The sequence below is a fragment of the Pan paniscus genome, chromosome 5, assembly GCF_029289425.2.
Source record: "Pan paniscus chromosome 5, NHGRI_mPanPan1-v2.0_pri, whole genome shotgun sequence".
NCBI lineage: Eukaryota > Metazoa > Chordata > Mammalia > Primates > Hominidae > Pan > Pan paniscus.
In genome coordinates, this window is record NC_073254.2 from 173991402 (window position 1) to 174018841 (window position 27440).

Genomic DNA, 27440 nt, shown 5'->3' on the forward strand with positions numbered 1-27440 from the left:
ATTTAAAGCACTCTCTTTAACATGTTCCTTAACATTCCCGAAGAAATAATTAAAAGCACTTTGGTTAGCTGGCTGTACCTTTTAGCTTGGCCTGGTTCCATAGCTATTCCCACTTTTCATCTGTTTACAGAAAATGTTGCCTTCCATTGATTCTTGAAGAACTCTTCTTTGCAAATATCTAAACAATGTATTATACATCTATAGATTGAAATTAGTCCCTAAGAACTAATATTATTCTTAATCATGCTTGAGGTTATTTTTTTAACCATTGTTTATTTCATACAATGTGTAATGCACATTTGGGTATTCTTTTCAAATTTGGTCAAATTTTCAAATTTTGTCAACAATTATCATTTTTATTAGTATACTCAATACATTTTGAACATTTACTACATGCCGTATGTGCTCTGAACAAAACAATTCTATACTGGTATTATATGTAGGATTGCCAGATCTATCACATAAAAATATAGGATGCCTAGTCACTCTTGAATTTCAGATGAATAACAAATATTTTTTCATATATATGTGTCCCACGTAATATTTGGCATACTGTATTTTATCTGGCAGCTCTAATTATGTGCCATATTTCCTTACACAGCATTCTTTCTGAACAACTTACATAACCCAGTTTAATATTGCTTCCCTTCAAATAAACTGGAAAATGTAGCAGTACCATTTATTTGTGGCATTTTCTGAATTTGCTCAAAGCCATTTTATATACACGTTAAAACCTAAAGGATTCTCAATTTAAACTGTAGTTCTTTTGAAACTATTATTGAACACTTAACATTATGTCATAAGAATAATGATTAATAAACTAACTATAAAGTAAATTAGATTATGGGTGAAAGAAAAGACTGCAAACCAATTCAAGAAGGTAAACTCTTGGCCAGGCAAGGTGGCTCACGCCTGTAATCCCAGCACTTTGGGAGGCCGAGGCAGGCAAATCACCTGAGGTCGGGAGTTCGAGAGCAGCCTGACCAACATGGAGAAACCCTGTCTCTATTAAAAAAAAAAAAAAAGAAAGAAAAAATTAGCCAGGCGTGGTGGCACATGCCTGTAATCTCAGCTACTTGGAAGGCTGACGCAGGAGAATTGCTTGAACCCAGGAGGTGGAGGTGCAGTGAGCCGAGATTACACCATTGCACTCCAGCCTGGGCAACAAGAGTGAAACTCTGTCTCAAAAAAAAAAAAAAAAGGTAAACCCTTAAAGCTACATTAGCAAGATCAATGTACATATAAATATGCTAATGACATTTTTTCTGTACTCATTTGTTTATCCTTTTAAAAAATGTATTCGTTTTATCTCCAAGAGGCTATCATCTAGCAGAAACAAATTAGCAACTACTTCTGATACTATATATAAGTAACTAGATAAAATCATCCTTCCTTTTGTAATTCTGTCATAGGTTTGTAATTATAGAGTCATAGTTTTATAATTCTCAAATTTTACTTACTTTTGAAGAATTTTTTACAATTTATTTTCATGCATATAAAGATGATATCAGATAATTTCCCAACTTTATTATCTGAAATTGGGCTGATGTAGACAATGTATGGATTATCACTTTCCTAAACAACTGATGAATTGTTTCCCCTCGAATAAAGGTTGGTAAATGGGCCAAAATAATATAATTTTATAGTGTGTCTAAAATCTCCAGTGTGTAAGGATTTATACATAATGTGTTTATCACAGCTAGATTAGAAGGAAGAAAGAAAAATGCATGTATATCCAAAAGTGAATGGCTACATGAATCATGGTACGTCCTAAACTATTAGGAACAACTAAAAACAATGGGTTATAAAAAAATCGATCAGTGGCTGCTCTTTACTAAAAGTGTGGAGTATTGGTTTTGTGTGTGTATATATGTGTGTTTTAATTACTATACATTAGTTAAAAATCTTTTTATAAAAGTGTGGAGTATTGTGTGTCTGTCTTTAAAAATTGTAATATTATATTAGTTATTCATAGGAACTTCAGAGGGCCTTAAAAATAATTTACAACCAAATAATGAACATTGGAGAGTGTGTGCTGTCCTTTAGCATCTACTAGGAATGTGCTGTAAGCTGTCCATCACTAGATGGATGTTAGATGATAGATAGATAGATAGATAGACAGATAGATATATAGATAGATAGATAGAGCTATTTTAAGCTCTATTTTAATCCATAAAATGTGTAAGAATTGTGATAAAAAGCTGGCGGCAATTTTTCCTTCGTCAGAGATTTTTATTCCTGTGGAATTTGGTAACACAAAGAAACTGTGTATTACAGTTGCACGTATTCTTGGGAACTGCGTCTCCTTTACCTATGAGACTTGGCTTTTCTTAAACGCCTTGTCAACTTAATTTCAGTATAAATCCTGAAGTGGTGTGAGTTGTTCTACTGCAGAAATTGGCTCATAAAATAAATCACTGACATTTCTCTGAAATGTAATACACTGTGTCAACTTCTCATTGTACCTATATTGAAACTTCTGATATTGATCACCATTGTAAAGCAATCACATACAGGTATCTATAGAAGTTGGAAATCTTCCTATCCAAACTTTGGGACTAAATAATTTCAGACAAATATTTGATAAATGCTTTAGTATCCAAAATGTCCTTACTTATTTTCTGAAATCTGGATTCCAGATGGATTTAGATATCACTATCTGAGGTTACTATCGAAAGTCTTATTTACCAAACTCAGGAAATAGACACATAAGATTAGATTAAGAAATTAATACTAGTCAGATATGTTTTACTGATAATTTTAAATGGGGAGTAAATTTGTCTATTTAAACATAAACACTCATACCTGGCTGCATAAACTAAAATTAGCTATGTGTTTTATACAGTCGACTCAACTAAAAATAAATACCTCAGCTAAATTAAAAGAATGAAAATAATATATTAGTCAATTTATAACAAAAGAAAACTGAATTGCAATAATAATTTCAACCAAGGTTAAATTTGCCACAGATACTGTCAAATAAATCAAGGAGGGGCATTAAATTAATATGAACAGAGATTTGATATCACTGTAATACTGACTTTTTCAAAAAATAAATCAAGATGTAATAAAATGTATTTTAATTTCTTTAAAAGTACACTCCACAGAGTGAGACCTGGCTCAAGCAAGTGCCTTGAGAGCTCTGGTTACAGAATTTTCTGGGGGTTTAAATACCCTCTAGAGGTTTCCTGTTGGTTCGTTCATTTACCCAATGTAAATGAAGGAGTGGCCCTTCAATAGTCTGATTGGTTACGAAGGCGACCAATAAGAGGCTGAAGTAAAGTTACGAAGTTACACCCTATGCAAATGTCTGATTGATTGCAGGAGGAGACCAGAGGTGCTTTCCATTTCTCATCTGTGACTCAGAAAAGGGGGGACCTGAAAAGGAATAACCTCTGTTTTTGTTACTTGGGCGTGGAAAATTGGGGTTTTCCTTCTGATTTAGTTCCAGGAAGTCAGTGTGAATCAGCCTTTGGTTCCCTGCCTCCAAACCCTATTCTCCTGCCTCAAACCTTTTAAAAATTATTTTGTACTTTTAAATTTTGTGGGTACATAGTAAGTGTATGTATTTATGGGTTATATGGGATACAGGCATGCAATGTGTAATAATCACCTCATGGAAAATGGGGTATCCATTCTCTCAAGCATTTATCCTTTGCGTTACAAACAATCCAATTATATTAATTTAGTTATTTTTAAATATACAAATTATAACCCTTATTCATATGTTCTACTTCTTGTTGCATTTAACCATTCCCAACTCACCCTCAACCCCCCTCTACCCTTCCTATGCACAAACCTTTTGACACATTGGGGATTCTATCTTACAGAAATAAAATCTCCAGTGTGTAAAGATTTATACATAATGTGTTTATCACAGCTAGATTAGGAGGAAGAAAGAAAAATGCATGTATAACCAAAAGTGAATGGCTACATAATCATGGTACATCCTAAACTATTAGGAACAACTAAAAACAATTGGTTATAAAAAATCCATCAGTGGCTGCCCTTTATATAAGTGTGGAGTATTGGTTTTGTGTGTGTATACATATGTGTTTTAATGACTATACATTAGTTATAAATCTTTTCATAAAATATGGAGTGTTGTTTGTGTATCTGTGTGTATATGTGTTACATGTTATAAGTATGTATATATGTTATATGTTATAAGTTATATGTCCATAACTTTTTATCCAAGTTTGCCTTTTTGCTCTCCAGATTAGCTTTACTTTCAAGGAGTGAATTATTCTACGCTGTACATGTTCGTCTCTGTTTGATTAAGCATAGAGCAACTTGTGGAATAATATATATCAAATCGTTAATGTTGCTTACTTCTGGTAGAGGAATTTCACAGGTTTGTAAAAAAGGTTTTACTTTTTTTCTAAAACCATCTCTTAACTCTAATTTGTCGCGAAAAGCAAGTGTTACCATTGGCAAATTTATAAAATAAAAAGTTTAAGACCTCAAGAAGCAAATGGAAAAAAAAAAACAAAAAAACAAAAAACTGTTCCCTGAGGGACCTACATGTTAAAGTTAGTGTGAAGGTAGAAGGCACACAGTGTTATTCTAGATCAGAAAGCGGTGAGGTGAGGCGGCCCTGCAGCGGCTCCATTTTGATGTTTTTCTCTCTTCTAGGTTAGAGTATGCAAACTTTTGTGTAAAGGGCCAGGTTGTAAATATTTTAGGCTTGGCAGCCATACATACGGTCTCTGTCACAACTACAGACTCTGCTGCTGTAATGCAAATGCAGCTTCAGGCAACGCAAAAACAAATGACCATTAGCTATGTTCCAATAAAACTTTATTTGTAGACACTGAAATATAAATTTTATATAACTTCCATGCTTTGCAAAATATCATTCTTCTTTTGATATTTTTCTCCACTATTGAAAAATGTTAAAACCATTATCAGCTCATGGGCTGGCCCAAAACAGGCTTTGGGCCATAGTTTCCAATCCCTGTTCTAAGCAGTGCAAGTATAAGTGGAAATATAACTACTACAGGTGGGTCGTGTTGTCCAAGCCAATGCCATTGGAACCCAAGTTTACCCAGTACAGAGGTTGGAGCTTGTCACTCCTCTATGGTCTGATACATTGATTCTGAAAAATATCTCCCCAGATTCTTTCCTGATAAAATCTACTTGATTATCTTTCTAGCTCTAATTCTAAACTTAGAAGTCTTGGTCTCTGAAAAAAAAAAAAAAAATATATATATATATATATATATATATATATATATATATATATATATGAAGTAAAAAGCTACCGTTCTAGAGGGGAAAAATGCATTAGGCTATGCTATCTCTCACTATGTGAAATTGTGAAAATGATTTTCTCCAAACAACCATACCCAGAAAATGGAAGTTTTAATAGAGTAGATGAGAGGATGAAAGGGCCCTTTTAAATAATAGATCCCACAGGAAAAAGGCTGGATGGGCCCTGGAGGGGCGTGCTGATCATCAGGGGTGAGGCTGCGGGGTGGTGCTGGGCCCTGATTGGCAGCAGGAGAGATGCAGGTCTCCAGAAGTGGCACAGACACGCGGGTGTAGTGGGAGACAATGTAGGACAAAGGCTGTATAATAATGTTCTCTAGAACACGTACTGGCTTTCCCACTGTGGTTAAAACTGCATAAAACAAAGGCATTTTAGGGAAGGAGAGGAAAAAGATGAGAATCCTCATTCTTCAGATTTCTGGCAAAGATTACTCAAATGTGTTTTAGGCAGACACGAAATGGGGCATCATGCTTGATGATCACAGATGACCGCACCGAATATGCCTTAGATGTGAGCCAGGATTTCATGAACTGGGAATATTGAAAGCTGTAGTCAGCGGGGAAAATGTTCTGTTTTAAATAAATGTGGGGAAGAATGTGTTAAAGTCAATAAAGAAGGCTCATTTGTTTGCAGGGCTATTTACACTCCTACATATTCTAATGAGACCTGTCAATCTCCAAGGGAAGCTAGAGAGTACATCACTTCCCCAATACTTCTGAAAACAAGTGGGGTGTGTGTGTGTGTGTGTTCGCGCTTGTGTAACATCTCTCAGAAATAATCTTCACAAACGTATTTTGAAAACTACTACTTCAGCTATAACCTTCTTAGGACAAAATGTGTCCTAAGACAACAAAAATCACCAGACACAGCCAAACTAAGAGGGTGAAATAAAATGTACAATATGCATTTATATACACTTAACAGATTTGCTTCCCTATGGCACAAACTGTTGGAGATATTCACATAAGCAATTTCTTAAAAGCAAAGATTTCAACTTACCGAGGAGTTTTAAGTTCTAAAAGTTTGTTTTTATCACTCTTAATAACTCAGAATGCATTTTCTAATAGAAACTAATAAAAATGGTGGTTCAGTTTCCAGCCAAGCCTACTAATTCTTTAAATAAAGTTGAAATAAATTACTGATCATGCAGTAAGACATTTATGGCTGAAGCAGTAGTAAAATTGAATCAAACAGAAATGCAAAGATACATTTTTAAATGTTATATTAAATGCAATGCCTCTGAAAAATAAGAATTAGTGAAAGGAGGTTTAAGTTGAAGAAAACTATGAAGGAAATTTTGTAGCCTGCTGTAAGGTTGAGGTATTTATTTTATTTATAATAGTTTCACTTCCTTTCAAATTAAAAAAGGTATACTAAAATATATAAAATTAAAAATATGAAGAATAACATAAAACCATCTATAATTTTACCATACAGTATAATTCACTTGAAATGCATACTCTCATACTATATTCTTTGCCTACCCACGTATTTATCAGAAGGAGTTTTTGCATTAGTAACATTCCTGGCTCTTTAAGAATAACAAACATACAGAAAACATGTGCAGAACAAACATTCCCCACTGTAAATTATAACAGAATGAACACCCCGGTAACCACCACTCAAGGAAGGATAGTAATATTGAAGGATGAGGAAGTGCCTCATGCAACTGCTCATGCACAATCACTACTTCTATCTCTTCATCAATGGTAACATGATTCTGACTTCCAACAGAATGGACACTTTGCAAGTTTTGAAATGTATGAAAAGGAAAAATATGCCTTTTTCTGCTTATGGCTTTTTTAGTCAATGTTATATTATGCAATTTATTTATGTAATTTTGTCTTGCTATAGTTTGTTTGCCTTTATTGATGAATAATAAATATACTAGTATATGAACACACCACTCTTTAATTATTTATTCTACTTTTATTTTCAGGTGTTGGATCTTTTTCATCGATATGTAGTTGATTCTTAGCAATGGAATAGCTGAGTCATAGGCTCAGCTATTGAACTAAATAGATTCAAATTTAGTAAATGATGCCAAACAGTTTGGCAAAAGGATTGGTCCAATTTACATTTCTGCCAGAGTTTCCATTGCTTCGTAACCTTGCTAGCATGTGGGATTGCATTTGTCTCACGTAATCATTATGGTATATTTGTGGCCTTTTGTTATGTTTTTATTTGCATGTCTTTCATTACTAAAGTTAAGCACCTTTCTATACATTTATTGAGCATTTGTGTATCTTCTTTTGTGTTCAAGATACTTGCCCATAATTTTACTGGATCATCTGTTTTTTTCTATTATCTTTTAACAATTCTTAATTTAGTCTAGATATAAGCCCCAATGAATTTTACAATTTTTTATTTAATATTTTGATGAGTTTGTCAGGATATGCTAGGTTTATGCTGAGAGAACAAATAACCTTTATCAGTGGATTTACACTTAAATGTTTAGATGTGCTGCAGATCATTGGGTTTGAGGACAGCTCCTTTGTCCATATAGTCTCTCACTCAAGGGTCCAGAGTGACTGGTGCTCCACCATCTGGAATGTTGTTAGTTGCAAGGCAGAGAAAAACAGAAAACTGGAAAATCTCACACCAGAAGTGATACATGTCATGTCTTCTCACATAGTATTATCCAGAACTAGATGATTTTTCATGCCCAACTGTGAGAATGATGAGACATGCAGCCTCCCAAATGCCCAGGAAGAAAAGAAGAACCCAATATATTGGTAAGAACTAGCAATGTCTACTATGCTTGGACATTTTCCCTTATTAGTAATTTACATCTACTTTCCTACTCTAATGTTTGCAGTGCATTCCAGTTTTGGCTTATACCATACTTTGGTTAAATACTTCCCCCAGTTATTGAGGCATGGCACACAAGAAAAATAATATTTCTATGGAAAAATGGAGGAAATACATGGGGGATTGGGTCATGCTAGAGATATCCACGTGGTATTTGGTAAACAAAAAATTTTCATTGCACTTTCTTTATATTACTTAATTATTAGAAAAAATATTTGGTCATATAGTGTATAATTAATGTCTATACAACAATCAAATCTCAGCTTTTCAAAATTTAAATGAGAAATTTAAATTTGTTTCTCTGAACATGTCTGTTTTTTTTTTTTTGAGATGGAGTCTCACTCTGTCGCCCAGGCTGGAGTGCAGTGGTACAATCTTGGCTCACTGAAACCTCCATCTCTTGGGTTCAAACAATTCTCCTGCCTCAGCCTCCCGGGTAGCTGGGACTACAGGTGCCCATCGCCACACCCGGCTAATTTTTGTATTTTTAGTAGAGGCGGGGTTCACCGTGTTGGCCAGGCTGGTCTCGAACTCCTGACCTCAAATGATCAATGCACCTCGGCCTCCCAAAGTGCTGGGATTACAGGCATGAGCCACTGTGCCCGGACTGAACATGTCTTTTTAATATCTGACCTTGTGCTTGAAATGGTAAGATGCAGTTCCTGGTCAAGTTTTAAATGATGATATTTTAAAGTTCTGGATGTGAACATCAATAAAACTTTGTTCATAATAAGCTTGCAGAAAAAAATACCACAGTTGAAATCATATTTAAAGATTTGAACAGCTCTTTTTATTTCATTGACAAATTAATGTTGAAATTGCTTCTGAAAATGGGAATGGATTTTGAATCTAACTTAACATTGTCAATTCAACTATTTAAAATTATTGATGAAGATCTAATCTACAGGATATGCATGCATTGTTAGGGCAATATCCTGAAGCTAACATAAATATAAAAAGGGGTGTATTCACCATGAAAGGACAAACTAATATATATGAGGACAGAAATACAGGGATCAAGTCTGTTGCACCTGTCTAGAGTCCCTGCCTACCTTAATAGACCACACCTGCAACTGTGTGAGTCAACCCTTGGGCACCTGAAACATCCACTCTGCCCAGCAGCAACATAGAATTCTTGACCCTGATGGAAGGCAATATGCTCTGCAGCTGGTCACTACTAACAAAGTCATCAGGGTGGTTCACTGCTGACCAGTGTGTGGCAGTGAGGTAATTAGTGCCAGATGTTGCTCATTTTGCTTGCCAACTGCAGCGAATTGGAGTGTATCACAGCCCTGCCTGCTCTGAGGAACTCTGGGAGAGGTTTGTGTTAAGGGAGAGGCATCTGGTGGTGAGATGTTTTTGGCTAAGCTGCATTTTGCTGGATTCTCTGACTCTTTTCACAATATTCTGGGCACCAGGTAAGTGAACCCTAATAGGAGACTGTAAGGACAATTCGCCAATTTAACACATGAGGAAGCTGGGGCACAGAAAGATCAAACATCTTATGCACTGTGACCCAGATTGTTAAGTGGGGAGTGACTATTTGAATGTGGCTCCAAAGTTGATGCTGCTAACCACCACATTCTACAGACTTTCTTTGATTTGCTCAAAATGAAACCAAAAAACGGCACAAGTAAAAAGCATAGATATGTTGCATTAATATTAACTACTTCCGGTGTGTGACCTGTTGATCGATGGATTGTAAACATTTGCAGATTTGCACTACCTAAAAATCATGGCCTTTTGCAATTCATCACGACTTTTTCTGTCAAAATGAATTAAGGAAAACTAGTTTGTCTACAAGTTTAGTATGTTACAGTGATATGAAAATTGTGATTATAGTTGTAGTTTGTACAGCATTTTTTAATTTTCCAGGAATCTGACATGGTGCTAATAATATCAATAAAATTGTGTTGGTAGTTTTTTTCAGGGTGAAATAAGTAGAATTTTAGTTGCCAAAATTGATTATTCATTAAATTAGAGCTGCAGTAACAATAAAAATTCATATCTCTACTAATGAAATAAGAAGCCGTTCTGAGTATTAGTCAAGAATATTCTGTTTATTAGGTTTCATACAAGATTTGACTAGTTAATATGATTATACAAAACTCTATAGATAAAAAAGTATTTCTGTATATTTTCATAAGCTATATAATTACACTGTAGGAGCAAAACTAGAAGTTTTAGATTGATAAAAAATAAATCTGGTCAATTTTTCTGACACTTAGACCTCTAGAAGTCAAAAAATCATGGCCTCTTCCAAACTGAAGCAGATGTAATCATATTTGATTTCAATCAAATACTCAAAAACTAAGATAAGATAAAGATTGAGCTCATCAAGATCCAGCAAAAAAGGTATGTTATAAATGATGTTATTCTGATTTAGTTCTTGCTTTCTCCAATTTGTTTATTTTTATGTGACCTAGCTTTATAAATTGCAATTTAAAGGAAATGAAAAACAGTTTTGTTATTTTCTTGTGTTATCTGGGAGATTATCTTATTCTTTTAGGGTTCAAGTGCATAGAGTTGGTGCAATCAGCCACAGTTTATGACACAGTATAATTTATGCTTCTTGCATTCTGTTTTAAATTTATTTTCACCTTTTATTTTCCTTCCTTTTATCCCTTTGTATCATGTCTAATATCACCTCATCTTCACCCCAATCCATGATGTCACCATAAGCTATGTGAATACAATTTACATGATGGCTTTGGGCTTTTCATCTCTTCACGTTTCTTCACAATATTCATTCAGAATATTGTGAGTTGTCCATGCTGTCCCCTGTAGATATACTAGTTTCCTTTTCACTGCTGCATAGCATTCCATCATTTGTAATACCACATTGTACCTATCAAGTCCCTATTTACAGACATTTACGTTGTTTCGCACTCTTTGATTTGATTAACAATTCTGGACAATCTCTTTGTGTATATGTAGAATGATTTTTCTCAAGAGTCACAGTGTGTACACATACACAAATTCACTACAGATTATCTCTGCAGATTAATTCTGATGGTAAAAATTAACATATCATTGTTTTTTATTTTCTCTTTTTTCTTCTTTTATACTTTCAACTTTTATTTTAGGAGGTACCGGGTTCATCTCACTAGGGAGTGCCAGACAGCAGGTGCAGGACAGTGGGTGCAGCGCATCGTGCGCGAGCTGAAGCAGGGCGAGGCATTGCCTCACTCGGGAAGCGCAAGGGGTCAGAGAGTTCCCTTTCCTAGTCAAAGAAAGGGGTGACAGACGGCACCTGGAAAATCTGATTACTCCCACCCTAATACTGCGCTTTTCCGACGGGCTTAAAAAACGGCGCACCAGGAGATTATATCTCGCACCTGGCTCCGAGGGTCCTACGCCCACGGAGTCTCGCTGATTGCTAGCACAGCGGTCTGAGATCAAACTGCAAGGCGGCAGCCAGGCTGGGGGAGGGGCGCCCGCCATTGCCCAGGCGTGCTTAGGTAAACAAAGCAGCCCGGAAGCTCGAACTGGGTGGAGCCCACCACAGCTCAAGGAGGCCTGCCTGCCTCTGTAGGCTCCACCTCTGGGGGCAGGGCACAGACAAACAAAAAGACAGCAGTAACCTCTGCAGACTTAAATGTTCCTGTCTGACAGCTTTGAAGAGAGCAGTGGTTCTCCCAGCACGCAGCTGGAGATCTGAGAACGGGCAGACTGCCTCCTCAAGTGGGTCCCTGATCCCTGACCCCCGAGCAGCCTAACTGGGAGGCACTGCCCAGTAGGGGAAGACTGACACCTCACACGGCCAGATTAAGGGGTACGTGTACAGGTTTCTTACACAGGTATATTGTTTGATGCTGATTTGGGAATGAATGATCCCATCACGCAGGTAGGGAGCATGGTACCCAACAGTTAGTTTTTCAGCCCTTGCCCCCTCCCTCCTCTTCCCTCTAATAGCCTCCAGTGTCTGTTGTTGCCATCTTTATGTTTACGAGTATCTGACGTTTAGCTCCCACTTACACATGAGATCATGTGGTATTTGGTTTTCTGTTCCTGCATTAATTTGCTTAGGACAATGGCCTCCAGCTCTATCCGTGATGCTGCAAAGGATATAATTTCATTCATTTTCATGGTTGTGTAGTATTCCAAGGTGTATATGTACCACAATTTCTTTATTCAGCCCACCATTGATGGGCACCCAGGTTGATTCCATGTCTTCGCTATTGTGAACAGTGCTGCAATGAACATATGAGTGCATGTGTGTTTTTGGTGGAATGATTTATTTTCTTTTGGATATATATCCAGTAACGGGATTGCTGAGTCACATAGTAGTTGTTTTTTCTTTGAAAGATCTCCAAACTCTTTTCCACAGTGGCTTAACTAATTTACATTCCCACCGACAATATATGTGTTACCCTTTTTCTGGAGCCTTGCCAGCATCTGTTATTTTTTGACTTTTTAATAATATACATTTTGACTGGTGTGAGATGGCATTTTATTGTGGTTTTGATTTGCATTTCTCTGATGATTCATGATGTGGAGCATTTTTTTCATATGTTTGTCACGCACTTGTATTTCGTCTTTTAAGAAGTGTCTGTTCATGTCTTTTGTCCACTTTTTAATGGGATTGTTTTTTGCTTGTTGGATTGTTTAAGTTCCTTATAGATCCTGGATATTAGACCTTTGTCAGTTGCATAGTTTACAAATATTTTCTGCCATTCTGTAGGTGGTTTGTTTACTCTGTTGATAGTTTCTTTTGTTGTACAGAAAACTCATTAGTTTTATTAGGTATCACTTGTCAATTTTTTTTTGTTGCAATTGCTTTTGAGGACTTAGTCATAAATTATTTCCCAAGGCCAAAGTCCAAAATGGTATTCTGTATGTTTTCTTCTAGGATTTTTATAGTTTGAGGCATGACATTTAAATCTTCAATCCATCTTGAGTTAATTTTTGTATACAGTGAAAGAGAAGGGTTCAGTTTTATTCTTCTGCATATAACTAGCCAGTTATCCCAGCACCATTTATTGAGTAGGGGGTCCTTTCCCTGTTCCTTATTTTTGTCAACTTTGTCAAAGATCAGATGGCTGTATTAGGTGTGTGGCTTTATTTCTGGAATCTCTATTCTGTTCTGTCGGTCTGTGTACCTGTTTTTGTACCAGTACCACAGTATTTTTGTTACTGTAGCCTTATAGTATAAAGTTGAGCAATGAGATGCCTCTAGCTTTGTTCTGTTTGCTTCAGACTGCTTCAGCTATTCAGGCCCTTTTTTGGTTCCATATGAATTTTAGAGTAGTTTTTTTTCTAGTTCTGTTTAAAATAATGTTGGTAGTTTGATAAGAATAGCTTTAATTCTGTAGATTGCTTCGGGCAGTGTGGCCATTCTAATGATATTGATTCTTTCAATCCATGACCATAAATTATTTTTCCATTTTTTTGTGTCATCTCTTATTTATTTCAGTAATGTTTTGTAGTTCTTCTCATAAAGACCTTTCACCTCCTTGGTTAATGTATTTCTAAGTATTTTCTATTTTTGTGTGTGACTATTGTGAATAGGAGTGCATTCTTGATTTGGCTTTCAGCTTGAATATTATTGTTGTATAGAAATAATACTTATTTTTGGACATTGATTTTGTATCCTGAAACTTTACTGAAGTCATCTGTCAGTTCCAAGAACCTTTTCAGTAGAGTCTTTAGGGTTTTCTAGGTATGGAATCATATTCTCAGCAAAGAGATCTCATTTGGCTTCTTTTCCTATTCGGGTAACTTTTATTTCTTTCTTTTGCCTGATTGCTCTGGCTGGGGTTTCCAGTGCTGTTGTGGAATAGAATTGGTGAGAATGGGCATTATTGTCTTGTTCTAGTTCTCAAGGGAAATGCTTCCAGCTTTTTCCCATTCAGTACAATGTTGGCTGCAGGTTTGTCCTAGATGGCTGTTATTATTTTCAGGCATGTTTCTTCAATGCCTAGTTTCTCAAGGGTTTTTATTATAAAAGGATGTTGGATTTTATTGAAGGTTTTTCCTGTGTCTATTAAGATGATCATATGGTTTTTGTTTTTAATTCTGTTTATGTGATGAATCACATTTATTAATTTGTGCAATGTTGAACCAACTTTGCTTCCCAGGAATAAAGCCTACTTGATTGTGATGAATCACAATTGATGTGCTGCTGGATTTGGTTTGCTGGTATTTTACTGAGAATTTTTGCATCTATGTCCATCAGGGATATTGGCATGTGGTTTTCTTTTTTTCATTGTATTTCTTACCAAGTTTTCTTATCAGGTTGATGCAGGCCTTGTAGAATGCGTTAGAGTACCTCCTCTTCAATTGTTTGGAATATTTCAAGTGAATTGGTACCAGCTCTTCTTTGTACTTCTGGTAGAATTTGGATTTAATTCTTCTGGTCCAGGGCTTTTGGGGGTTAGTTTTTGATTTTTACTGAATCCATTTTGGAACTCAATATTGGTCTGTTCAGGGTTTTAATTTATTCCTGATTCCATCTCGGGAGGTTTTTTTCAGGAATTTATCAATTTCCTCTAGATTTTCTAATTTGTGTGCATAAAGATGTTCATAGTAGTCTCTGAGGATCTTTCTTTTGTATTTCTGGGAGATCATTTGTAATGTCACCTTTGTTGTTTCTGATTAAATTTATTTAAATCGTCTTTCTTTTGTGCTTTGTTAATCCAGCTAGCAGTCTATCAATATCATCTATCCTTTAAAATAATCAACTTTTGGTTTTGTTGATTTTTTGTATTTATTTTTGGGTCTCGATTTTGTTCCGTTCTGCTCTCATTGTAGTTATTTTTTTTCATCTGCTACCTTTGGGGTTAGTTTTCTCTGGGTGTGATGGTTAGATCATAAATTTGAGAGCTTTCTAACTTTTTGAAGTAGACATTTAGCACTATAAACTTTTCTCTTAACACTGCTTTTGCTGTATTCTAGAGATTTTGGTATATTGTGTTTCTGTTTTCATTTATTTCAAATATTTTTTTATTTCTGCCTTAATTTTGTTAGTTTGAAAATTTTCCTCATTAATGAGATTGAATAATCAGGTATCAACATTCCTTTTCGTGGATTGCCTAATTACATCCTTTCTTGGCTAACTAGTGGCATTCCTGTCTTATTTTTCCTAAATTAAAGAAATTTCTTCTATATTCAAGATTTTAGTCCTTTTTAGCTATATATTGTGACAGAATCATCTCCATCTATAACCTGCCTGTTAATACTGTCCATGATGTTATTTGTGTAAGATAAATCTTTGTGTTATATTCAAAACTCTCAAATTTTGCCTTTATAGAATTTACTTTATGTGCATTTTATTTTGTAACATTTTATTGAAGTCTGAGATGCATAAAAAACAAAGATATTTCGTGTACAGTTTGATGAGTGTTTATCTATGTGTAAACCATTGTAATGACTATACAGACAGAGAAATTTCTGGCAGCCTAGAAAGTTCCTTTATGCCTTCCCAGTCAAAACCTACTCCTTCCGATCCCCCATAGCACCTATTCTACAACCACACATCAATGTTTTATTTTTTTGCCTTCATATACATGGAATCATAGTATTTTGCTTCTGGTTTTATTCACTCATGACAGTCAGATTCATCAATGTTGTTGTAGGTAGCAGTTGTATTTTGTAGCTGTGTGGTTCTCCATTAAGCAAATATGCTGCGGTGTATCTATCCATTCTACTGTTGATGGGCATTTGCATTGTTTCGAGTTTGGGGCTATTATGAATAAGCTGGTACTTATTGTACAAAGAATTTTATAAACATATTTTGGTCATATGTCTTTAGGTGGACACATATACCCATTTCTCTCCGATATATTTATATAAATATTTATAAGGATACATAACATTTCTGTGTGAAGGTCTATGTAAACATCTAGTGTCAGGAAATATTACAAAACTGGTTTTCAAAGTGACTGTCCCAGTTTACACCCACAACAGCAATATATGAGAGTTCTCATTGCTCTACATTCCTGCCAATATTTTTATGTTTGGTCTTTTTAATTATAGCCATTCTCATAAGTGTATTTTGGAATCACATTGTGTTTATTCTTTTAATTTCTCAATATTTAACTTAATTTTTCTAGCTTCTTTACCAATATGAGGAACACACCACTTGGAGTACCACTCTAATAATCGTTGCATATAGACTATCAGTTTGCAATTCTACTTCCTGCTTCAATACATTACTATTTAACCACAATGTTTTCTAATCACAAATATTAACTTTTATCAACTTTACTTTCAGTATCTATGTATATGTAAAATTATTACATTTTTACGGATTAGTTGATAAATTACTAGGTTTCCTAGTGCTGAATCTTTGTTATATAACCAGAATAAAATGCAATCTATTATGCTGTGAAGTTGTTAATCATTTGCTTAGAATTTTGTTTACTTGGAATGTTTTATTATTATCCACATGCAAGCTTGGCTTGTTGACATTTTAAGTGCTATATTTTTGGAACATTAATATCAAGGTTATGTTTGCCTCATAAAAGAAACTGGTGGGAGGCTGAGGCAGGTGGATCACCTGAGGTCAGGAGTTCGAGACCAGCCTGGCTAACATGGTGAAACCCCATCTGTACTAAAAACACAAAATTAGGTGGGCACCTGTAATCCCAGCTACTTGGGAGGCTGAGGCAGGAGAATCACCTGAACCTGGGAGGCGGAGGTGGCAGTGAGCAGAGATTGTACTTCAGCCTGGGTGACAGAGCAAGGCTCCATCAAAGAAAGAAAGAGAGAGAGAGAGAAAGAGAGAAAAGAAAGGAAGGAAGGAAGGGAGAGAAAGGAGGGAGGGAAAGAGAGGAGAGAAAGAAAGAAAGAGAGAGAAAGAGAAAGAGCAAAAGAAAGAAAGAGAAAGAGAGAGGAGAGAGAAAGAAAGAAAGAGAAAGAGAGAGAGGAGAGAGAAAGAGAGAAAGAGAGAAAGAGAAAGAGAGAAAGAGAGAGAGAGAAGGAGAGAAAGAAAGGAAGAAAGAAAGAGAGAGAGAAACTGGGAGTTTTTCCATTTCTCTTATCTAGAACTGGTCAAATAGCATTGATTAGATTACATTCAAAGCATAGTAGAATTTTCTTTGCCACTCTCTAGTCTGATTTTTTTTCAGGAAGTAACACTTTGACAGCAACTCCTATTTCTTCTGTGGCATTTGGCTTACTTATGTTTTCTTACAGTCAATGTAGTAAGCTGGCTGAAAGCATGGAAGCTGGTGCCAGACAACCATGGTTAGACTCTTTATTCCATCACTTACTAGCTATGTGTCCCTAGGCAGATCGCTTCTTCTGTGCCTCTATTTCTTCATTTGAAAAATGGCAATAATTAAAATAATAAGAATAAGAATACCTCATAAGTTGTTGCAAAGAATAAAAGAGTTAAGGTCTGTAAGCTCTCAGAACAGTGCCTGGCACAGAAAAAAAACAACATTTAGTGCTATTGTTTTATTTCTTCTGGGAGCAATTTAGACCATTTACATTCTTATAGAAAATATATTTTCATGAAATTAAATAGCATAATTTGGATAGAGCCATCTCTGTTGCTTCTTTCAATTATTATTATTTTCCCATTATCATTTTTATGGTTTATTGGCATACTCCCCTCTTTACTCCTTGACTGGTTTTGCTGACAATTTTAACAATTTTATGGTCTGTTTTTCTCCCTGCAAAAGAACTAATGTGAGATTTATTCATTATTTCTAATGGTTTTCAGTTTCTAATTCATTATTATAATTTTTGTCCCCTTTTTTTCCTTCTGTTTCCTATAAGTTTATTTTAGTTTTTCTAAGTTCTTGTGTTGGGTGTTTAATTTTTTCTTTTTTTCTTGATTATTTAGATAGACTTATTTTATCTCATCCATATGCCAAAGGTTCAGATATATAGTCTTACCATAATTTTTGTTTTCCAGATATTTTGCTATTTTGGTACAGCTTTTCTCTTTTACCAAATAATTTTTAAGAAAGCTTTTTATCTGCTTTTTTTTACAGTTTTTATTTTCTTGTAATAGATGTTGCCTTATTCTCCAATAATCTTATAAATTCATTAATACTTAATTTTGATCAGAAAATGAGTCTTTTTTAATTTATGAAGTTTACTGAGGTTGTGTTAATGTGGTCAATTTTTATTTATAGCTCCATGAGCACCTGAAAAGGACATAACATCTGTTTTCTAAGTATATGGAACCCATATCATTATTCAAGTTATTTATACCTTGTGTAGTCTTGCTTAAATTTTGTTTGTTTGATCTTACGTGATTGGATAATAGTGGACTAGAGTATCCTTCATGCATTTTTATCTGTATTTGTCATAGTCTTTGCCTAATGAATACTGATACTATGTTATTTAGTACACAGGTATTTATAGATTATTACACTTTCTATTTTTATCTAATTTCACTCTAGTACGAAGATAACTCTTCTCCTTTTTGTTTGTATTTCCTTTTTATATTTATTTATTTATTATTTATTTATTTAGAGTTAGGGTCTTACTCTGTCAATCAGGCTGGAGTGCAGTGGTGTGATCATAGCTCACTGCAGTCTCAAACTTCTGGGCTCAAGTGATTCTCCCATCTCAGCCTCTCAAGTAGTTAGAACTACAGGTATGCATCACAATGCCCAGCTAATTTTTTATTTTTGTAGGAATGAGATCGTGCTATTTTGCCCAGGCTGGTCTCAAACTCCTGGGCTCAAGCAATCCTCCTGCCTCCACCTCCCGAAGTGCTGGCATTGCTCTCATGAACCACCCTGCCTGGTCTGTTTGTATTTTCCTGTTATGTCTTTTCCTATCCTTTTAGTTTCAGCATATCTAAATTATTTTTTAAAGAAGTATCTTATGAAGCAATTATTATTTGTGTTTTGCTTTGTAATTCGATCAGAAACTTTTCTTTTTGTGAGTTCATCAGACCATTTATATTTATCAACACATTATCTTGGTCTTATCTCTGTTATCACATACTCTATTATACTTTAAATTTTATGTTTTCGCTTTTCACTATGTCTTCTTCTGCTTTATTTCTTTTATTTTGTTTTTAGTATGTTTCTTCAAATAATGTATATAATTAATATTTTCATTCCAGTGGTTACTTTTATATCTATACATCTAAATAATATCTTAATTATTTTCATTTTCTACAGTATTTGACTTAATGCATTATATGATCATAACAGAATTAATATTGTTCCTCTTCGTTCCTTTTCCTGCCTTATTTTTCTATCATCCAATTTTTGAGGAACATACTTTTTCTGTGATATTACTTATCAGTTTTAAAACCTATTTTGACCATTAGCAACAAAAGATAAGGAGAATAACATACTTTTAGTATTCATCCCTTCTATCTCGATGGGCCTGTGATATAGAACTAGGCATGCTTCTTGCTGCTGCACCTGGAAGAATCTATCTCTTCCAAATCTTCAACTCTACCACCATCAATGACAGAAATGACTTAGTTCACCTCAGTTCCTGCCTACTCTCTGGATGATCAGGGAGACTCAACACACTCAGTGGGTGGAAAGCTCTTCCCAGTCTGCTGCTTCCCAGAATTCATCCAAGAACTCCAAGAAAAGCCGCGAAAGCTCTGCACTGTTCTCTCTGCCTAGACCCCGAGAAAGCCCAAAACCTTACTTGTACCCAACTGCCTATAGGCCCACTGCTGCTGTATTTTTGCTTTATGTTTAATTATTTACCCTTCATACAACTATTTATGGGAGAGAAGGGAGCATTTGAGGAGCTGAATTTATTGAATCATCTAAAAATGGCATTTTTGCTAGAAGTAAGTTTGTTGTTATTGTTGTTTTTTTCTCTATAAAATATTTCCCATGGACCTTAAGATTAGAATTATGTTAGTGCCTCTGTCTTCTAGATATTGCTTATGTAAACGCCTCAAGTAAGGGGTATTATTATTGCCAGCACCACTATTTAGTAACTGTAGGCTTTTTGGTTCTGTATAAATTAAATCATTTTAGTTTTTAAAATTATATATTTTTGTTTATTTCCTGTTGCAGACAGAATGGAATTAGAGCCAGACTCGCCATATCTTCTTTAAAAAACACATATATGTATACGAAAGAGAAAAAATACTTTCCCCTTATTACAAGCATTGCTTTGACCCTTTACTAGCAGTTGTTTATTCTAACAGCCTTCTTCCTGCTCTGCTTCCAAGCTCAAAACGTTCTTGAATGTGATCCTAACACAAAGAAAGCTTGGCTGTTAGTAAAGTGCCAGAGTCCGTCCTTTATCCCTAGGATTGGTTGGTCAGAAAAATACCCAAAATTACATCGTTTTATATTTCAATTATAGGAAAGATCAAACATGCTAAGACAATTAAAATGCAAGCTGATATCATGTGGCTTCACTTTACAGATAAGAATGAAAACCAAGGGTCTTTAACATTGCTTAATCCAGCTGTAGTTACAATTCTAATCCTCAATGTTTATATCACAAGCTTGAATTATCCCTATTATATTCTGTGTGGCAAGCATCCTTAGGTACCTTCCAGGCTTTAGGGACAGGGGCCAGAACGTACACTCTCTCTGCTATCTTAGTCAAGGGTCCTCAGAAAAATTGGCATTTGCTATGCCCCACCACACCCATTTATTACAGGCCCAAGTAATTTCCTGTCAGGCATTCATCTGAATCTAAACCTCAGCATTATGAACACTCACTAGCCCCATTTTCAAAAGTTCAATTATTTAGACTAAGTAGTGTCTCTAGAGTCATAGAGCTGAAAAAATTCTGGTGTTATCACTGTTACTTCAAAAGCTGATTCTCGTTCCACAGAATGAAATATTTATTCCCTAGAGAAGCTGAGGACGCTAAAGAGCATGTTGAAGTCGTCTGCCCATTATCGCTTCTGAACGCTTCTACTGCTTGTTCCATTAGACAATTCAGTGACTCAAAGCCAGAAGTTTTTATCCCCAAGTGAAAAGTCCTGCATTTGGTCTAAAATTGCAAATATACTGAAGTGCCAGAAAATGACATTCTGAAATTGGCCAAAGGGTTTTATTTAACATCAGAGCACTGAGAGCATTTCTGAACTAGCACCAAAATTTTATCTTTTTTAAAGACAGGCTCTAGCCCTGTCACCCAGGTTGGAGTGTAGTAATGTGATCATAGCTCACTGCAGCCTCAAATTCCTGGTTTCCAGTGGTCCTCACACCACACCCTTCCAAGTAGCTGAGGCTACAGGTGTGTGCCACCAAGCCTGGCTAATTTTTCAATTTTTTGAGGGATGGGGATCTCACTATGTTGCCCAAGCTGGTCATGAACTACTGGCCCCAAGTGATCCTCTCCATTCAGTCTCCCAATTCATTAGAATTACAGGTGTAAGCTACTGCACCCAGCTAAAAACTTATCTTTTATAATGATATTCTTTGTATCGATGCGTTTCCTGACACATCAATACTTAATTGTTCTAGCCAGTAAGACTTTGTTTTCATACAACCATGGTTTAACCTAACTTGTGGTTCAAAAATAGATCGTCATGATTTTTCTTTTTGGCACTGGGAAAGGCAAATCATATCACCCTTTTACTTACCCAGGGGTTCTGTCACTAGACTGTCTCCATTTATTTCTTCCATAATGCTAGGTAGTTCTAATTATTAAAAAATCTACGGTAACCAGTGTATTTTCAAGCTTAGACAGGTTCTGCTGGAAATGTTTTGTAAACTTACCATTTGAATAATTGAATTTTTGTCTTTTAAAAAATCAGTGGCTGTTAGATTCATGAGGGGTGTGTGTGTGTGTGTGTGTGTGTGTGTGTGTGTGTGTGTAAATTGTTCCTAGGGAAGACAGAAAGATAATACTCCAGGTTTTTCTGAACACTATTCGAAACTCATACTATTCAGCAATTTAAGGCTTTCTTGTGTTTCTATGGTTATTCTTTGATACACAAAGAATAGAAAAAAAACAAGGAAAAAAAATAACCAAGGGGAAAAAAAGCAACCCTTGTTGATGGATGAAAATATGTTATCAAGAATGCTGAAGCAGCAAGAGAGAATAACACCATGATAATAATTCATAGTCACCTGAGGCACAAGGAACCACCCCAAGGCCAGCTGAATGGCTTCGACACTCAGCAGATATAAACAGAGCAAATGCATTTTCTATCTCCTGCATGGAATCAGTTTTTGCAATACTCTCTATGGTAATGCTGCTAAAATTTTCACAGTAACTGGCAAAGATCCTTCAACCTTCTGCCTATATAGAGTCTAATAAAATGTCCTGATCAATGTCTCATAGAGTGGTACACCAATCCTGAATCCCCAACAGACATGAAATTTGGGGCAATTCACTAAGCCTGTGTGTGTGAGCTCTATGGCAACATCAGTTCAGAACAATTTCAACATGACCTTTGGACAAAACAGCAGACCATGTAGCAACAGTACAGGGGATCAAGATGAAATCACTCTTCTGTGGAGAAACAGAAACTCAGAACTTCAAGTATGCTTCTGAATGCCTAGTCCGTTCACTCTACCCAGATGACTATTTCACAATATTTTTTTCTCTTCAATACTCCAACATCTCCTCTCCAAATTTCTAGCAGCAAAAACAGAAGCACTCGGAAGACATCCTCCTCCTCCTAGTCCACCAAGTCCACCACGATCAAGCATCTGTGCTCATGTATACCACAACCCTCCTGTATTATGGAGGAACAGCCTTTCTCCTAGATGAAGTCAATTCCTCCACCTGTGTCCTGGATCCCAGCCTTGCTCACCTACTCAGAAACTTGCTCCTGAAATTACCTATGTCATCTCCCCTGGGATCAAGTTCTCTCTGTTCACTAGAGCATTCTAATGACATAGCAATCATGTGACAATTCCCATCTTTAAAAAATCCTCTTGCAACCCCCATACCACCAGCTTTGCACACACTTCTTGCTCCCTTTCATAGCAAAAATAAAATAAAATGATTTTTATCCTCATTGCTGCCATGATTTTTAATCACCCACTCTCTCTTGAACTCATCAGTTCAAGCATTTATCCCCACCACTCCACTGAAGCTAGTCTTGTTCTTGGTCAATAACGACATTCATATTGTCACATCCAATAGTCATGGTTAGCCCTCTTCTTACGTGATCTCTCAGCAGTATTTAACCCAACTGTTCACACTTTCTTCCTTCAAACACATTTCACTTGGATTTGGGGACAACATACTTTTCTGATTATCTTTCGCTTTCACTGACCGTTTCTTCTCAGTCTCCCCCTTTTTTTTGGATGCTATGCATGTTCCAGATTTCTAAATATTGGCATACTCCAGGGCTTCATCTTGGACCATGTCTATTCTCTAACTACAGTTCGTCTCCAGGTGATCTCATACAGGACCATGTGTTAATATCGTTCATAAATTAAATTAATGACTCCAATAACTAGACCTCAGCTCTGACATGCCCTCTAGTATCTATCAAATATCTAATAGTCATATGGCTAAACCTCTGTTTGCCCTTCTCTGCCCTGCTCTGTCGCCAAGGCTGGAGTGCAGTGGTGTGATCTCGGCTCACTGCAACCTCCACCTCCCTGGTTCAAGCAATTCCCCTGCCTCAGCCTCCTGAGTAGCTGGGATTACAGGTGCACACCACCATACCCAGCTAGTTTTTTTTGTATTTTTAGTAGAGACGGGGTTTCACCATGCTGGCCAGACTGGTCACGAACTCCTGACCTCAGGCAATCTGCCTGCCTCAGCCTCCCAAAGTGCTGGGATTACAGGCGTGAGCCATTGCACCCAGCCAATATAATTCTTTTTATGTTGACAATATGGAAAAGATAACTCTAAGTGATAGCACTGTTATCCTAATTTCTCCAGCCAACAAACATAGAATAACCTTTGATTCTCATCTTTATCCCAGACCCCACCAGCAATCCATCAACAAACTGTGTCATGTCTAACTTCAACTTCTTACCTCTAGAACTCAGTCGTCATTATCTTTCACCTGGAAACTGAATAAGCCTTTAAGTCGTCTCTCTGTTTCTTCTTTTGCCTTTCTACATCCATATTCTGGTTATCTATTGCAATGTGACAAACTTTATTAGAGCACAGTAACTTGAAAACAACAATTTTATTGTTTTTCATATTTCTTTGTGTTGACAGGGCTTGGTTGACTGATTATTTAGCTGGTTTCACTTGGTGTCTTTAACACAGTTGGAGGTAGAGAGTTAGTTACTTGGACAATGAGAAAGCTGGACCTCCCTCTCTTTGTGGAGCCTCAGGGCCTGTCCTCTCAAGGCCTGTCCTCTCCATGTAGTTTTTCAGCAGAGTAACCAGGCTTCTCCCATGGTAGCTAAAGACTCCCAAAGTGAGTGGTTCAAGAAAGAGGAAGCAGAAGTGGACAGTCCTCATAAATGCTAGATCTGTAACTAGTACAACGTCTCTTCTGTCACACTTATTCATTAACATATGTCAAAGGCCAGCCCAGACTCATGGTGGTGGGAGAGCACTTCACAAAAAATGACTTCTGAAGAGTATGGGCCATTGGGCCCCATCTTTGGAGGCTAGCTGCACATTCTCCAGAGTTATCCTTTCAAACAGAAATCCCATCATGTTACCCTCTGCAATCAACACTCCCAAAGACTTTCCATCTAACTCAAGATAAATTCCAAAGTCCTTAGCATGGCCTACCAGATCCTACATGGCCTTGCTCTTGGATGCCTGTCTAATATTATTCACTCTCACTCTCTGGAAACGCCACACATGGTGTTCTGGCTCTAAATTATCTGGATAATTGCCTCCATCCTTTAGTGCATCTGACATTTATAGTCTCAGGAGAACCACAGGAATCTCACATTTAAACAAAGTCGCAGGTACAAGATGAAAGGATTAGAAATTACCATTGTTCCTGCAGAACTGAGACACTCACAAATAGAATTTCAATCACTTCTTCAAGCTTTATGGCCTGTAAATGCCCATCATATTCATCACATCTCTTGACAATGGCATCACAGGCAGAATGGGAATTATTTTCCTCATTTTTAGATTAAGAACCCAAATCTTTTAATCACAATGACTTGTCTAATGTCAGAGATGTAATAAGTGGTTGATCCAGAACATAGAACTAACTCTTCTAATTATTTGTTCAATATTCTTGTTACTTTCTCATAATAAAAGAGGAGAGAGAAGAAACTCAGAGATACAAGACTATTGAAAAAGGAAAGACAAAATGTATCAATTTATACTTGTAGTGTGCTGTCTGATCAATTCAGTTACTGGATAAAAATTACAGTGCCAAGTGCTCCTTTGGAACTTGCTTTTGTCATTGTAAACACTAACCAGAGATAATTGTAAACACTAATCAGAGATACAGGAATACAAAATGTAGTCTTCACAGAGCCTTTTTTTTTTTTTTTTCAAGATGGACTAGGGTAAGTTGAACTTCTCTTTCTCCCTACCTGATATTTATTCATGTATCAATATATTCACACTTTCCTTCCTCCTTTTGTACATTCAATAATATCTGTAAGTGACACACGCCCCCGATTTATGCAACTCTTTTGTAGGCCATGCCGCCACTGCAAAATAAATAGAAGCCAGCACTTCTGCCTAAAAGGAGTTTGAATTGTAGGAAGGAATGAAAAATAGATACAAGGTGATATGAGAACAAAACAAGAGACTCAGCCACAAATGCAAAACAAAAGTAAAGGTGAATGTGTGAAAAGCTTTTTAAAAAGTTTATGACCTTATTGGAAGATCTAAAATTATACTGCTCCTAGGCATAGACTGCTTCTCACATCACAACCAAGCATAAATGCTTCTCAATTGTTATTGAAGCAGTTATTCCCTGCAAATAGTTGAGGGATATTATAAGATATAGAAATTTTTAGTGAGTTTCTGAGCTATGTATTTGATCTAAATATTATATTATCAATCTGGCTCAAAATCTCACAATCTGGATTACAAAAAAACACACAGTTAAGCCTTGAACAGCACAGCTTTCAACTGCATGATTCCACTTATTTGCCAACTTTTTCCGTAAATATATTGGGAAAATTTATGAAGGTTTGGGACAATCTGAAAAACCTCACAGATGAACCACATAGCCTAGAAATGTCAAAAAAATTTAAGAAAAAGTTTGGTATGTTATGATACTAGTGTATTTTATCATGTACTATAATAAAATATATATGTCTATTACAAAAAGTTAAATACATCAAAACTCACTCACAGACACAGACCATATAGGGTACCATTGGCAGTTGAGATAAATGTAAACAAATGTAAAGATGAAGTATTAAATCATAACTGTATAAAAGTAACTGTACTAGGGTAATCATTTTATAACCATCTTTTTTTTGCTATTGCAGTGAGTTTAATGTTGTGAGTAGCCACTTAAAATGCCCTGTCATGCTAATCATCTCCAGCTGAGTAGTTTCTGTCTCCAGTAACTGGCACGTGGTAGTGAAAAGTGATCTCTCACTGTTCTCCTGTATTTTTCATCATGTTAAGCGCAATACCGTAAACTTTGAATAAAAAGTGCACACAGTGCCGCTGGAAGTGCTTCCGAGGAGCAGATAAAAATTATGGCATTACAAAAAAAAGTTGGACTGCTCGATATATACCCTAGATTGAGGTCTGCAGCTACGGTTGCCCACCATTTCAGACAGACGAATCATCTTGTAACTGGATATCAACTTACTATATGGATAAATACAGTACAACACTATGAATGTATTTTCTCTCCCTTATGATTTTCTTTATAACATTTTCTTTTCTCTAGCTTACTTTATTGTAAGAATACAGCCTATAATACATGTAACACACAAATAGGTACTATTTGACTGTTTAAGTTATCATTAAGACTTCCACACAACAGGAGGTTATTAGTCGTTTAAGTTTTGGGGAAGTCAAAAGTTATACATGGATTTTTGACTGTGTGTGAGGGAGCGGTAGGGGGAGTAGGGGCAGTGTCCCAATCCCCACGTTGTTCAAGGACCAATTATACTTCAAAACTTGCCTTATCCTGCAGACAAACATTCTCGTGTGCTTAAGATAAAAGATCAGAGAGAGCAGCCCCAAGTTTTTCATCATTAGCTTCTGAAGTCTGATAATGCAAGCTGTCTTGCAGACAAGAGCAACCTCTCCTATAGAACCTCAGCCTCAAAGTAGGTTGTGATCTGACTAAATATAACAAGTTAGGGGAACAGAGTAGGGCACACTTCCAAAGCAGCATACCCAGAGATGTGTTGCTTTGGACACAGCCTGATACTTTGTTCAACAGCCAAGTGACTTGTCTATCCATTTTATGAGAGCCAGGGAAAAAGAGATATCGCTGATCTCAGTACCAGGAAGGATTGTGCTTCTCCAGAGCCACTAGTTTTCAGACCCTATCAGACACATAACTGCTTATGTTCCTTTTCCAGTAAGTGTATGACATTTCACGGTTATGAAGGTTAATTTTGTATCAGCTGGCTTGAGC

The 27440-nt window shown here is 36.2% G+C and overlaps 1 protein-coding gene across 1 annotated transcript in view; it reads left to right on the plus strand.

Annotated features, from left to right (window-relative positions):
• The first annotated feature begins 10516 nt into the window (after window positions 1-10516).
• The window catches only part of OPRM1 (opioid receptor mu 1), a 142339-nt gene continuing 125415 nt past the window's right edge, over window positions 10517-27440 (plus strand). The window contains exon 1 of the mRNA XM_034963113.3: window positions 10517-11858. The gene's annotated coding sequence lies outside the window, so the exon portion shown is untranslated. The remainder of the gene's footprint in view (window positions 11859-27440) is intronic.